Raw genomic sequence first — 14,314 nt, 5'->3', positions numbered from 1 at the left:
CTTTTTCACTCTGCTAGTGCCTCTGTCACAAAAACCAATTTCTGAGATCAGTGTTAAGAATTTAATAGAATTGGAAATATTTTAATGATGACATTTAATATATAGTTACTGTAAATTTCTCATTCTCTTGTAATGGTAGATCTGAATGCCTTGAAGGAGAAGCCCTAATGTGAACATTTGGGTACCCCAGGTTTTTGCTAGGGGAAAGACCCTCACGGAACGAGCCTACATTATACATTTCAAGTGATCTTAGTCTATAGGAAGTAATGGTTGATCGTTAACACTAAATATTTTCAATTATAGTATGTCACTTTCAGAATCAGGAGAATACCCAAGTGATTTTGGTTTTCTAGTTGGATCTTGAGACCTGCCTAAAGAGGCTGTGGTTTATTTTTTCCCTTTCTGTATTTCCCCAAGAGCCTTTAAACACCCTCTCCACAGTGAAGTCACCAGTCATCACATGTCTACACATTGGGGAGTAGTGTTACTGGGTTACAAATTGAAGGAGTCACAGGAATGAATCAAATGTGCGTTGTGACCTTAACTATTAACACTTGGCATTTGTAACTTCAATGGGATGTTTTGCTCTAAACTACATCTGGGGCCCATGGCAGTTCCTGACACCTGCAGTTCTTAAGCTTTGGAGGGATCCAGGGACCATTTGTAGGTAGCATGCTTTCCAGTTGCCCCTAGAGCTACAGTCCTAGGGCATCATTATCCTGCCCCTGCTGGGAAGAAACCGAGTCTCAGGGTTGTGAAGCAGGTCGGCCTGCTCCGTGCTGGGGCCCTTCCCATCACATTTTGCAGCTGAGACGTAAATGGATACAGACGCCTTATAATGGGTACTTCCTGCCTGGGGTGTTTCGTCAGTGCCACTTCGCACTGAATTTGAGCCTGATCAAACCTGGGCACTTACGTGTGATTCTCTTCATTTTCCAAATGAGGAAAGAAGGCATGGAGCCCTCACCTGCCACGTGTGTGGGGAAAGCTTGGTGTTACAAATTCTGACAGCCTGTTTGTTCATACCCGTTTTCCTTTGTGCAGGGTGTATTCATGGGCACTGGGAGAACCTGTGTCCTGGTGTGAGAAACTCTCTCCATACTGATACATGCTGTAGAGAAAAGGAACGGGGTGGGAGGGGGGCTTACAGCCTTTATCTTGAGGGTTATCTGAGCTGACATGGTGGGCCAGGTTCTCTTGAGAAATGGCAGGATGTATTTTACAAAGGGTTCCTGGATGCTAGGAATGTTTGGGATGAAAATTCCAGTGAGGAAGGGTAAGTCTGCCTTGTTAGGCATAACAGAGGTTACCTTGAACATTTGAGATGAAAAAGTTCACCCCAGACTTCCAGCCATCATTGAATCCAGTTTAATTGCTTCCTGTACCCTACCTTTTTCTGTTCTTTCTTCCTCTGACCCCAGACAGGTTCTACTTTCAGCTTGCTTCTTCCCCGGGATGTCCTATGTTCCTAGGAGATAAAGTGAGCGCAGTGCCCCACTTGCTCAGGTTCAAGGCTGTATCGCCAGTTCAGATCACACCTGGCATTTCTGTGCCTACTTGGTTGGTCCAAGGAGACCCAGTTGTATCCTTTGCTGCTACCTCTCGACAAAATTAAGAAGATAAGTAGGGAAAAGAGGAAAGGAGAAAAGAATGCTTGGGGGAAGAACCAAAAGTCCATGAAAATTACATTCTTAACGACTCACCAGGGACAGGTGAAGTAATAACTCAAATTGTTAGGTGTTTCCAATCCCTTTAACCCCAGTGGTGGGTAATTTGTCCTCACGATCATTCCTGGGGGCAGAGGTATCTCATCTATTCCTTCTTTTTCCTTAGGCAGAGGCAGATGCACTGACCTCAGGTCCCAGCTAGTGACTGGTTTTTGTTTTACTTTGGAAACAAATACACAAAAGATCCATTGCCTCACCCCATCTCTACTTCTGGGATACTTTAGAAGTGTGTCAGGAGGTAGAAATCAGGGCAGCTCTCCCGAGTTGTAAGCACTCTTAGATGTCTTGCTTATTTGAATTCACTTTTAGAGGGTGTCTAAGGAAAACAAACCATGCCCTCCCCACCACTGGGGTCCGCACACATGCACATAAGTAATGCTTTAGACATCATTTTAGGCGATTCATGACTCCTTAGACCTCTTCCAAAGGTTGTAGGAATCCAAAGCCCTCAGATTTCAAAGCCCCGACGGTGAATGTTTGTTGGAAAGCATGACATCCAAGCATCGAAGCAAAAAGGCAGTTTCCCTTAATTTGAAAACACAAAGGGACATCTTGAGAATTCTTTTCTATTACTGAATCCCCCCCCTTTTTAAAAGGTCACTTAAACATTTTTTTAGGGGGGGACATAATAGGTTTACTTATTTGTTTTATTTTAAGAGGAGGCGCTGGGGATTGAACCCAGGACCTTGTGTATGCTAAGCATGACCTCTACCACTTGAGCTGTACCCTTCCCCCCCGTCCCCCCCCCCCCCCGAGTTTCCCCTTCTTGAGACATGTCAATCAAGGAGCACTGGGGAGTGGGATGAACCTCTCTCAAAGTGTAAAGGAAACCCAGGACAGCTGACAGGATGAAGACAGAACCTTCTCCTTGGTGCACTTGTGTGCTGGTGGTAGATCATCTCCACCTCGGATATTTACATCCTTGGATAAACTCCTCCCACATTTAATCTGGGTTGGACTTGCTACTCTGATCCAATGGAATACAGCAGAGGTGATGCCGTGCCAGTCCCAGGACCAACCCTCAGGAAGGCTTGGCAGTCTCTTTTGTGTGCTCCTGGGAGCCCTGAGCTACTGTGTAAGAAGTCCAGTTACCAGGTGGTGAGACCACGTGCAGAGACCCCGCAGAGAGGAGAGACCACGGGCATCCCGCGGAGGGCGGGCAGAGGGCCTGGCCTGGCCTGCCTGCTCACTCTCACCAGCCCTCCTGCCCCCATCCTGCCGACAGGAACTCAAGAGAGGCCAGAGGAACAAACTGCCAGATGAGCTCAGGCAATCCACAGGTGGGAGAGAATGAAAAAAAAAAAAAAAGATGGTGGTTATAAGGCACTAAGTTTGGGGGAGCTTTGTTACTTGGCAACAGATTATTGAAATAGGTTTTATCCTTAAATGACCCTTTCTTATTTTTCCTGGTGGGAAAATCAGAAAAAGAGTTTGGGGTCCTGTCAGAGACACCAGTGTCGTTTTAGAGTGAAGGGTGGAATGTGAAACGTGACTCGGGCTGGCTGACCGCAGTAGCGCCGGATGCGCAGACAGACCCTTCTTTCCTGAAGCTGATGCCGATGCAGTGACCGCAGGTACCAGCCAGTGACTGGTGTTTTAGAAATATTAAATTTGCCTCAATTTTTAATGGTTTTATTTTGGAAACAAATACGTGAAGGGTACATTGCCTGCCTCCCTCCTCCCCACCCCGTCTTGACTTTTGAGGGGTTTCAAAGTGTGCCAGGAGGTGGGAATCCAGCTCTTTCACAGGCCGAGATGCCCTGACTAGGTGCCAGCGCAGAGTCTGCACACCTCTGAGCGGCCCAGAAAAAGGAGTCAGAGGGTATTTTCTTTCCCACCAAGACACTGCCTTCATCTCTATTAAAGCTACCAGGGCAGATCTGATAAATAACAAATAAACGTGTAAGCTGCTAATACAAGCAGCCGTGAGATGATCTCACACTGAAACAGTATCTTTTACTTATTCTTATCTCAGAAGATTATTGCACCTTTCGTTTGAATCCCACTCTGCAAAAGACTTCAGCTTCTGTAAATTTTGTGCTGATATCGGGAAAAGCACATACAAGCAAGAGGAATTTAGGGGAAATGGAATGGGGTGCTGTGCACCCAAAGATATCATCACTGTCTAACATTCTTAAATGTCCCATTTCACTTTATTTTGAATACTCTGAACTGTGCCGGTCACATCTTAGATGTTCAGCATGCCCTTCCTCCTCTGATTCCCTTTTGATTTGTTTTCACAACACTGGACAGGCACGAGAGATTTTCCATCCATCATTTCAGCATAGATTGATTCTTCCTGCTTACAAGGTGCTTCCTTCTGAGTCCCAAATATTCATCAGAGGAAAAGTAGTATCTGTGTCCTAGCCCTACCCGATTCGAGCAGCGTGAGGAACATGGAGCTCTTCCCTCCACATGATGAGCCTGTCTGTGCCCTACAGAACATTCCATCAGATCCTCTGACCTGGGATCCAGCTGCATCTCCTTAATTTTTCACTGTAACCCCAACCCCTACCTTCCCTCCGATGAGAAGGTTGTGTGATTCCTCCTGAATTGTTAGGCAGCTTCATGTGAATCAGTCTGCACTGTCCCTCTTACACAAACGCTGAACCCTCACCACCGGCAATTCTCCCAGCTTTTTTCAAGGGTCTAGATATTAAAAATTCTTAGTCCAATGCAAAATAGTATTTCAATAGTAAACCGGCACTTCTTAGCAAAATACAAAATTATTAGCACCAGTATAGAGCAACCGCTAAGTAAGTTGTTGCTATGATGTTAGTAATGTTCTTTGATGGAAGCATTCTCTGCAGCTTAAGTCCAAACAACAATTTGGCTGAATCAGAGGAAAAAAAAGTAACCTCATTCTTGCTGAAGACATTTTAGCTTTGAGGTTCTCTTTCCACTTTCGCCAAAGTCTCAAAACACTTTGACAAAGTTGAATTCATAATAAGCATTCCCCAAGCTGACATTGCTCAGAAAGATGATTTGTGAGGTCACACTCTGAGATTCGGCTGAGCATTGTGAACTGAGCAGCCATGCTGTGGACCTGGTTTTCTCCAGGATGGTGGTCAGTGCTCACTCTGATGGGAGTCGGTCGGTCGGTGCCCTCTCATGTACCTGACGTCTTGCTAGGCAAGGAAGAGAGCTGTGACAGGCTGGCAGGAGGCTGAGCAGTGTTCTTGTCTGTCTGATTCCTTGGGCTACAAGAGCCCCTGGGGCAAGGACTGTCTGTGGTCACTTTGTGTCACCTGACCTGGTACCTAGAAGTGCTCAGAAATAGACTTAGTACCTCCCTCAGTTCTCCACTGGGCATTCCCCAAGGAATTGGGAGCTCCTGCTTTACCCCTCTTCTACCTGAGACAGTCACCAGTGGCTAGAACTCCTTTCTCCTGAATACTGTGTCAGGACAGCCGACTTAACTGCACGGAGCATAAGCTATTGGAGCAGATCAGAGAAAGGCTGTGTAAGTGATGGTGTCCCCAGAGAAGAAAAGTCTCTACATTTTGAGCCAGAAGTTCCCCGGCTCAGCAGCTTGGCTTTGTGAATCTCATGGCATGAATCTTCTGATCTCTGCTCTGCTCATCTGTGGAAAGCAGGCATGGTAAAAGCCCACTCTCCCCCACGGGATGGCTGCAGGGACGTGAGATGGTGCTGGAAGGGTTGCTTCAGGGACACGGAAAACGCTCTTCCCTCCCTCCCCTCTTCTCTACCTTTTGATTTTATATATCTTGTCTTTCCCAGCAGACTTGGGGGATTTACTTTCATGATTCAACAGTAAGTTGCCTCCACTGGTTCTTTGCTTAGTGGATTAATTTCCTAGCCTTGTAAGCTCGCCCGTATGACCTGGAAACACAGATTGATCATCTGTTGTTTTTTCTGAGCTTTGAGCAGCTCAGCCTCTTTGATCATAAAATGACACCAGAAATAATTGTCACCTGAAGAACTTCACATAGAATGCCTCAGTTTGTACGAACTCCCGATTTCGCATGAAAATCTCAAGGTCTTACCAAGGGACAGTTGAGACACAGAGTCCTCCCCAGCCTGCTAACACTCACCTTTCAGTCCAGCCCTTTCCCCCACCAATCACAGTTTCTCAAGTCCTGAAACATATTTCTGTGTCATTTAGTTTTTAAGGACTGAACGGAGTTGGAATTCTTGAGGGCGAATAAGCAGAATGGAATGGGGGAGGGCAGTAGATGAAGAAATAAATTCTGGTTTCCAGCAGTTCCAAGTAATGTTGAAACTTCATACCCAGGTTTTTGAATCACTCAGCCCTCAGATGTGATTTCCCCAGGGCAGTGGTGGATGGGGTGAAGAGAAGGAAATTCTGACACATCCCTGACAGCAAGGGACAGTTTTATAGTTGTTCCTCACAGCGTGGATTCTTCTGCTTGTTTTAATAAATCAGTTTGGATGTTTGAAAACAGTAGTTGGGATTGTAGGTGCACACCCACATACCAAAAATACTAAGCTGAAAAGGGCTTAGTGAGATTACAGGACGGAGAAATAAAATAAAAATTCAAGCTTGTAGTTTCAGTAAAGAGATTGTGGGTATGGGAAGTATATAGTTTTATTTATTCATTTAAAAATAATTTAAAATTTAAAGTGATGCACATGCTTATAAAAAAAAAAAAAAGGCCACATGACAGATGGGCTTATAACAGAAACTAAGAGTTACAGGAAGACTCCATCCCTCTGGAGCCCCAGTTCCACGTATTAGTCAATCCTTCTACCCGCTTCCCCCGGTTTTTTTGGATCTGTTGGGATTTACCTACATTAATAATGCTGTTATTCTGGTGGTTAATTAATTAATATCCCTGCGATGCTAGTTCCATATTTATCAGGTTTAGGCCTTGACTTCCTGCTGTAATAGCCAAGCACGCCCTGCGCTCCTCCGTCTACCGAACGAACGTAGTTCCAGCCTTATTTCCATTTCTCTTATTGATGACCATTGCCTTCCTTCTAAAGCACTGCTGCTTGTTCCATCACAAAGGCGGGAAGTCTTGACCCCCAACTGCGAAAAGTGGGGATACTGGCGCCCCCACCTTTCCCAGCCGCTCTCCCTTCTTTGGCGAAGGTGGACATTTTGGGACAGGTTATCTGCGTGTGTGGTGGGGGAAGGGAGCAGATGGAGTAGCGAGGCACGTGCTAGAATGGAAAGGCATCCATTTTACAGCGTCTCAACCAGTCCCAGACAGTCGGGGCCGCTTACCACCGTGGCTGTGATTTTAGATTCAGTCACTTCTTACCCCCGCTGGGAAAGGGAAGTAGCGTCCTTAAAGCTTTACACAAAGCAGGAAAAAAAAAAAAAATCAGGGAAAGGGGAAAACCCAAAGCTCAGCGGTCGGCTTCCACGCCCACCCCACCCTGCGCCGCGCGCGGGCCCCGGTCCCGGGAGGCGGCGGCGAGTCCCGCCGGCGCGGGCGTCTCGGGCGCGGGAGGCGCCGGGAGCCGAGGGCGCGGCGCTCCCCTCGCAGGGAGCCGCACTCCAGCTGCTGCCAATTCTGGGGAGCATTTTAACAAGACCTGCAGTGACTTCAACTTAAAAGGTAAAGGCTCTGAGGTTTGGTGTGGGTCGAGGGGAGCACGGCCACCTTGGTGACCGGGACGGAAAGACCCCGACGTCGCGCGCTCGCTTCGAGGCGTTTCGCGCCCGGTGCCCGCGGCCTGAAGTGAATCCGACTCGAAGGTTAGAACAGGCTTCCCTTTTGTATCGTCCAGGAGTCGACCTGCCGCGCGAAGCCCCCAGTAGGGCCAAACGTGACATGTGGGGCTGACCTGCCTCCCAGCAGTGGGGGGGACGGGGGCTCGGCCGGTGGTTTCCTGCGTTCGCGGCGAGTGGTGGCGCGTGGCGGCGCCGGGCGCCTGAGCTCTGGCCGCGCCGGGGCCGCCGGCAGCGCGAGCCGGGGTTCTCGAAGGTCACGTCTGTGCAGACAAGGCCTCGCGGCCCGGGGGCGCCCGCAGTGTCACTGGGCGGGGGAGTGGGGGCGTTGGCTGCGCCGGGACGCCGGCGGCGGGAGCTGCCCGCCCGGCCTCTCCCTCTCCTGTTCCCCACTCCCGCCCCCTCCGTGTCCCGAGGAGGGTTGCGGGGCGCCGCGCAGGGCTGGAGCGCGGTGAGCAGCCCGGATGCGGGGTACGCCGGTGCCAGGCCGAGCCAGCCCCCGGGCGCGCGGCCCGCCGTGACGGCCAGGCTGGGCCCCCTCGGGGCTGTGAAGGTGAAGGGCGAGGCGGCGAGGAGCAGCGGGGCGCGGGCCGGGGCCGCGGGCCCAGCCAAGCCTCCACACGGCGTCTTCAAGGTGTGGCTAAGGCGGAGCGCCGGCGGCTCTCGGGGGCACCGGGCCCGCAGGACCAGGACCTGCGCGGGACGCCGGGCGAGGCTCCGGGAACCCCGGAGGGAGTGAGAGGAGTGGGCTTGTGCAGGGGAGACACCGGCTCGGGACCATCCGCGTGGGTGGGTCAGTGGCTCTGCCTCCGAGAACTGGCTTGTAGCGGGGGTTTTACTTCTACGGAAACAATCGTCTTCGGGGCGGGAAATGAATTTAGGTTCAAGACCAAATTGTTAACCATCTCCAGGTGTAAATGATGACGAGAAATCCTGCGCTCCTGGGAAAGGTTTTAAAGGTGTCTTCTGATCAGGCAAGGCTCTGTACAAAAGAAAACTCGAATGCTCTTCTTCCAAGTTTTAAAAAGAGCTGATTCCTTCTTTATCTATCGGTTAAGAAATTGAGGGACTTAACAGCAGATAAAACTGCTGGTCATTAACGAAGCAGGAAATGCAGTTAACAGCACCGTTCGGAAAATGTGCAAAACTTTAGAATGTCCAGCGATACAGTCCGCTGTGTTGACCTCTTTTTTTCCGATGCTGAAGTTTGTGTTCGAAAACCTGGGCGACGTGGCCTGCAGTTGTGAAAAGTTCAAGCTCATTCTGCTTTCATTCTTTCCAAGCTGAGGGAGAGTTAGCTTTTTTTTTTTTTTTGAAGAAGGAATAAAATGTCCAGGCTTTATTTTCATCTTACCCATGTAAAATCATTTATCTTCTGTGTAAATAGCTTCATTAAATTTTTAATATTTCCCATTTTTTTCCCATAAAAGATGTAAGCAGAACATCAGGGGAAAACTAGTGATGGCATGGCGGTCCTGTTTCCCCTTGGGTTCATTTTCATAAAGACATGCAGGGTTTTCTCTCCCCCTCCCCCACGTCCCCACGAGAGGGAGCACACTTTCCCTGCTGTTCTGCAGCTTGCCTTGCAGTTAACAGTACATACTTGGTGTTCTGAGCTCCTAGAAGCTGAACCTCTGTTTACCCAGCTGGTGGTCTTCTCCACTCTTGCGTGGGGTCGACCCCACCTGTCCTGTCTCCAGTCCAGTGTAAGTTTGTTGACATAATCATTTAATGTGCACTTAGAGTCCTAAGACCCCCCTTACACTCATGCAAAGACTGAGTTTGTGAACAGGAACGGGGAGTACCTGCGTTTAAAACAGAGAGGCCCCAGTGGGGGGGGGGGGGGCATTTTACCCGAGAAGGAAAGGGCAGAGCTGTGCACGCCCTAAGCGCGATCTTTCTTTACAAGCACGGTTCTTTCTGGGTCCGCTCTCAGGGGTGCAGGCGGCCAGGCCAAGCGGTGATAGACCGCTCCGCTGGTGGTCCTCGCTCCTGGACACCGTCCCTACGTTGCCTTACTGGGGCAGGGGTTGGCTTGCCGGGGTGCTGCGTTGGTACTTCCAGAACCCTAATATCGCAAGGCCGAGACGGCGTCCCAGGAAGCTGGCTGGGTCTTGGTCGGTGAGATCGCCCCAGTAATCTCTGGCTGACGGAGTCCTGGTGTTCCTCTTCTGGCAAAATGGTTAATATTAACCTCCACACTGTCTTCCCTTGGATGATGAAGTGTGTGCGGCGCCGCTTTGCGGGTCTCCAGCGGGCTCTAGAGATGCCCCCGCTCTGGGGGCTGTGGAGCCACTGGGTCCCCAGCGAGGCGGGCAACGGTGGAGGAGCGGTCTTCCTGGAGGAGGCGGCGCTACGATGGGTCCCTGAAGACCACCCCGGCGACGGCCCCCCAACCGGACTCCCCGCTGCAGGACCCGCCCGTTCCCCCCCACTGCCAGGGCCTGGGAGCGCCCCCGCTCGACGGCTACCCGCTGCCCACGCCATACACGTCCCTGCTGGACGGCATGGGGCCCGACCTGGCCTTCTTCGCCGCGTCACTGCCCAGGAACTGTCTGGCCGCCAGGCCCCTGCACCCCAGCTCGAGCTTGGCCTGGAGCCCGCGCCCCGCGATGCCGGGCCTCCTGGCGCCCCCCAGCGCCCTGCACAGGTACTACGGCGCGGGGGCCTCTGGGTGCCGCCGCCGCAGCCGCCCCAGAGCCGCCCCGCGGGGCCCAGGGCAGCGGACCCAGCCACCTGTCAACTCGCATACAGCTGGGCTGCGGTGCTGGCACGAACCCCTGGGCTCCGTGTGGGAGTTCCGTTGTGGGTTCACCGTGTACTACAAATGTCACAATGTATGAAACTTTCTTTTCTCAGAATGAACATTCCAGTAAGGGCAGCGTTTAACATTGTTACCCCTCAAAGGAAGTGATGCAAAATGTGCCCTGCTTAAACATCTTTTCTCACTTTCTGTAGATGCATCTTATTCTGACATTAAAGTTGGATTATTTTTATAAAGTGGCAAATTCATGAACCATGGTAGAAAGCACCTTTTTCTTCCAAAGTTACCTCCTCCCAGGTGGTTTTAAATGCGGAACCAACATCTATTGTGTAGCTCCTGTATTTCAACTCGCTGTTTCTAAAGTTCTTGGTTATTGACTTCAGTAAATTTGTAAATGAAGTTTTTAAAAAATTCTCTGTATATGGATATTTTATATTCTTCCACAAAATTAACTTGTGTCTGTGTCAGTCAGGGTCCCCTCAGGAAACAGGGGGCGTAATGAAAATAATTAGTGAAGAAAGAGTCAGGAGCAGACAGGCCTTTCTGTAGGAGACTCCGTGGAGGGACTGGAAGCTTTCCGAGCGGGGCGGTAGCTTGAGCGTCATGCCTCAGCCGTGACTGGGAGGTTACAGCCCAGCAGGATGGGGCCAGAAAGTCAGTCCTTGGGAAGATCCCGTTGCCCCCTGACTTTCTGATACTGCCTGTCATTGGCAGGCCTCACTGCAGAACTGGAGGACAGGAGGCCTGTGGAGGCTGCTACGGGGAGGAGGACAGGAGGCCTGTGGAGGCTGCTACTGAGAGGAGGACAGGAGGCCTGTGGAGGCTGCTACAGGGAGGAGGGCGGGGGCCATGTCTTGGGGGCCAGGTGAGGTCCAGGCTTTCCCAGCATCAGCTCCAGAAGGGAGCTCAGCACAGCACTTCTGCCTAAACTGGGTAAAACTGACTGCTGCACGCCCCCTGCGAACTGCGGCGGGCTGTAAGGAGGGATCTCGGCCACTGCTCTTCTCTGCATCCAGGACCCTACTCAGCAGGCGGGACACTGGAGGCGCCCCATGGAAGTAGGGCTAGGCCACCAGAGAACCCACTTCCAGGTGACGGTGCAGGAGTCTGTGAGTCCGGGTTCCTGGGGGGCGAGCCAGACCTCGGGACTCTTCAGTCATGTGAGCAAAAGCAAGTCTTTTACTGTGTAAAGCCCTCAGTGTTGGCTTTCTTCTCACCCGAAACACCAGTGCTCAGCGCTCGTGACAAAGAGCTGGAGGTGTGACTTCTGGGTCCCCTGGTGGTCGGAGGGAAGCACCCAGATGTGGCCCAAGAGGTTGCTGGCAGCGGCCAGTCTCAGGCCAGGGCAGCGCTGCTTCTCCAGCTTGAATGTGCATGCATCTGGCCAAGTAAAATGCAGATTCTGACGGAGGAAGGCCAGGATTCTGCGTCTCTAACCAATTCCCAGAGGAGGCTTGACAGGTCACACGTGAAGAGTCAGACCCTAGATCGCTTATCCACACTGACTTCTTAGGGACCGTTCATGACCTAAAATACGCCAATTCAGAACAGGCACCACAGAGTCATTTCGGAAGAGTTCTGGGTCATTGCTGCTGCTGGCTGTGTCTGCCCAGCTCTGCACCACCCCCGTGCCCCCGCAGGCCTCCCAACTGGCCCTGCTTGGCTTGCTTTCCCCGAGTCCTGTCAGTGCTCAACTTAGAACCACAGGAGCGACAACATGGGGAAATGGTGAAGCTCCCGAGAGGAGGAACCAGGGAGATGAACGGGGGTCTCTGGGCCTCTGAGGCTGAGAACCTGACGGACTTGAGCTGGCAGAGCCCTGGTGTTGGTGTCACCCCCCACCCCATCAGGCATTTTCACTGCTGTCACCCGACTTCGTTATTGTTCAATATTTCACGATTCTACCTGCTTGTTTCTTACTAGATTACAGCCAGGCATTTCCTATAGGACAGCATATCAGAATTCGATACCTTTTAAATCTTCTGAGTCCCACTACCTTCCCTAAGCCAGTGATTCTCAAAGCAAGCCGTCCAGTACGGTCTCTTAAAAAGAAGATGGAGGCCTGATGTCCCCATAAGAGATTCTGACCAGATTGGTCTGGCCTGCAGCCAGGGGGTTTCAAATTTGAAAATCTTTTGAGGTGATTCTGATCATGGCCATTAAATAGGTAACTGTTACTACCGCAGGGCGACCTGAGAAATCAGTTGCTTGTGTGTTATTTCATCAAGTGTTCACTGAGCATCTGTTCTGTGCCAGGTGCTATATTGTTTCCCAAGATACACGAAGGCCCATCCCCTGCTCTCAAGGAGCTTGTGGAGAGGCTGATAGATAAACAATTGTTAGTGTGTGGTCAGTGCAATAAGGTATCGTTCGGACAGAAAGCAGACGGATTCTGTGCGAAGGGGCATGGATCAAGAATGATAATTTCTAATGTTTCTTGAGCACTACGGATGGAGGAGGCCCCAAGGAAGGGCTGGTGCTTACCCAAAGCTTTGGAGGAGGAGACCGCCAAGTGGGGAAGGTGGCGGTGGGTGGGAAGGTGTTTCTGAGTCAAGGCTGGGGGAGACTGGGGTGAGGGGGTGAGAAAACTAGGGCGATTACTTCCATCTTCTTTGTAAAATCAGGATGGAGTCGTGACCTGAGAGGGATGGTAGGGGTTGCAGAGAGGGGTGGAGCCCTGGGACTTGAGAAAACAGCTCCAGACAGAGAACCCCAGGGCACCGTCAAGGCCCAGAGGAGACTGGATTTCACAGACAGGGTTCCACCTTCAGGGCTGTGTGCTCAGCAGCTCCAGTGCAGAAACTGAGAAATGAGACGGTAGGATTCTTTCAGAGCTAGTCTCCGAGAAGCCATAGGGAAGACAGACAAGGTGGCCAGAGAGTTTTGGTGAGATTTTGGTGCAAGGGTTTAATGGAGAAGTGAGGTCGGGAGAAAGCTGTTGGGCTTGGAAAAACAATAGAGGGAGAAGCCAGAAAACATCAGAGAGGACTTCCAAGACGAGATGGGCCAGGGTGCCGATAACGAGCCAGGTGTGGCTGGGTGGGTCTCTGGAGGGGGAGGTGCAGGGTGCTGGAGCTGGGAGGCCAGGGCACCTGGGCTGGACTCTGTGTGGTCACTGGAACCCTGTGGGTGGAGCTGAGGAGGGAGGAGGACGGGAATCCTCTCTGCAGATTTCATGAGACGCCCCACCAGCAGGAGTGGATTTAATCAAGTTATCCAGGGTATGAAGGGGGTGATTGAGCACGGAAGGCAAAGAGCAGGGAACTGGAATGCAAAATGGAGCGAGGGTGGAACAGGAACAATCCCCCTCAGACTGGAGAACGTCGAGGAAGAAGTGGCAGGAAGCCCTAGTGACAAAAGGACGTTTTATACATCCCTCCAGAAAGCTGGAGATGGACGTTTTTAGGTTACGGGTGAAAGATGTCGAGTTGAGAAGTTGTGCTGACAGCAGCAGCCTGAGCAAGCGGGCATCTCGAATCAACTCTGCCATCAGTGGTCGGGTTTACGGACAAGTGTTGCTAGCAATGCCCTGCTGCTGAGAACTCCCCATTTGACACAATTGTTCTTGATCTCTAGATGCTAAACTTTAAAAATCATTATTCACAAAACCAATCTTTCTCTCCAGTCACTTCAATATTGATACCTGAGGCCAAGCCTCAGGCTTTGGTTAGGATTCTGCTCAGCCTGGAAGGTGCTGGACTTCCCACACTTGACCTCCAGAGAGATCTTTTTATCCTAATATTGAGCAACCCTGGCCAGGCTCCTTGTCCTACAGGCACAAGGACGATGCCCTGTGTCAAGAGGGGCACTCTGTGTCCTCACACGGGGACATGGAATCATGAACACTCCTCGAACCCTCCTTCTCCAGAGACATATCCCGGTCTCCGTAAGACCCGCTCTGGAGACCCTGCGAGGTGCGTCCCTGTGGAGAAAGCAGCCGCCCAAGGACCTCCAGGGCCGGAGGCCACGTGCCACACGTCCCAGCGGCCAGCACCAGGCCACACTCCAGGGTTCGTTCCTAATGGCTGAGACGTCCATGGACCAAAGGAAGGGAGGCCTTCCTCTTCCCAAGTGGGCCTTGCTTCCGGTATCACTCACACCCCTCGGGAGCATCTGAAGGGGAGAGTGAGTTCCTGGCTGTCCCCAGCTGTCCTCTGGGCT

At 51.3% G+C, this 14,314-nt stretch overlaps 1 protein-coding gene across 1 annotated transcript in view; it reads left to right on the top strand.

The window, feature by feature from the left end:
* The first annotated feature begins 7,146 nt into the window (after positions 1 to 7,146).
* The window catches only part of RP1 (RP1 axonemal microtubule associated), a 235,699-nt gene continuing 228,531 nt past the window's right edge, over positions 7,147 to 14,314 (top strand). The window contains exon 1 of the mRNA XM_032469958.1: positions 7,147 to 7,276. The gene's annotated coding sequence lies outside the window, so the exon portion shown is untranslated. The remainder of the gene's footprint in view (positions 7,277 to 14,314) is intronic.

Source organism: Camelus ferus, chromosome 29 (genome assembly GCF_009834535.1).
Source record: "Camelus ferus isolate YT-003-E chromosome 29, BCGSAC_Cfer_1.0, whole genome shotgun sequence".
Classification (NCBI taxonomy): domain Eukaryota; kingdom Metazoa; phylum Chordata; class Mammalia; order Artiodactyla; family Camelidae; genus Camelus; species Camelus ferus.
This window is presented reverse-complemented; position numbering and strand designations above follow the sequence as displayed.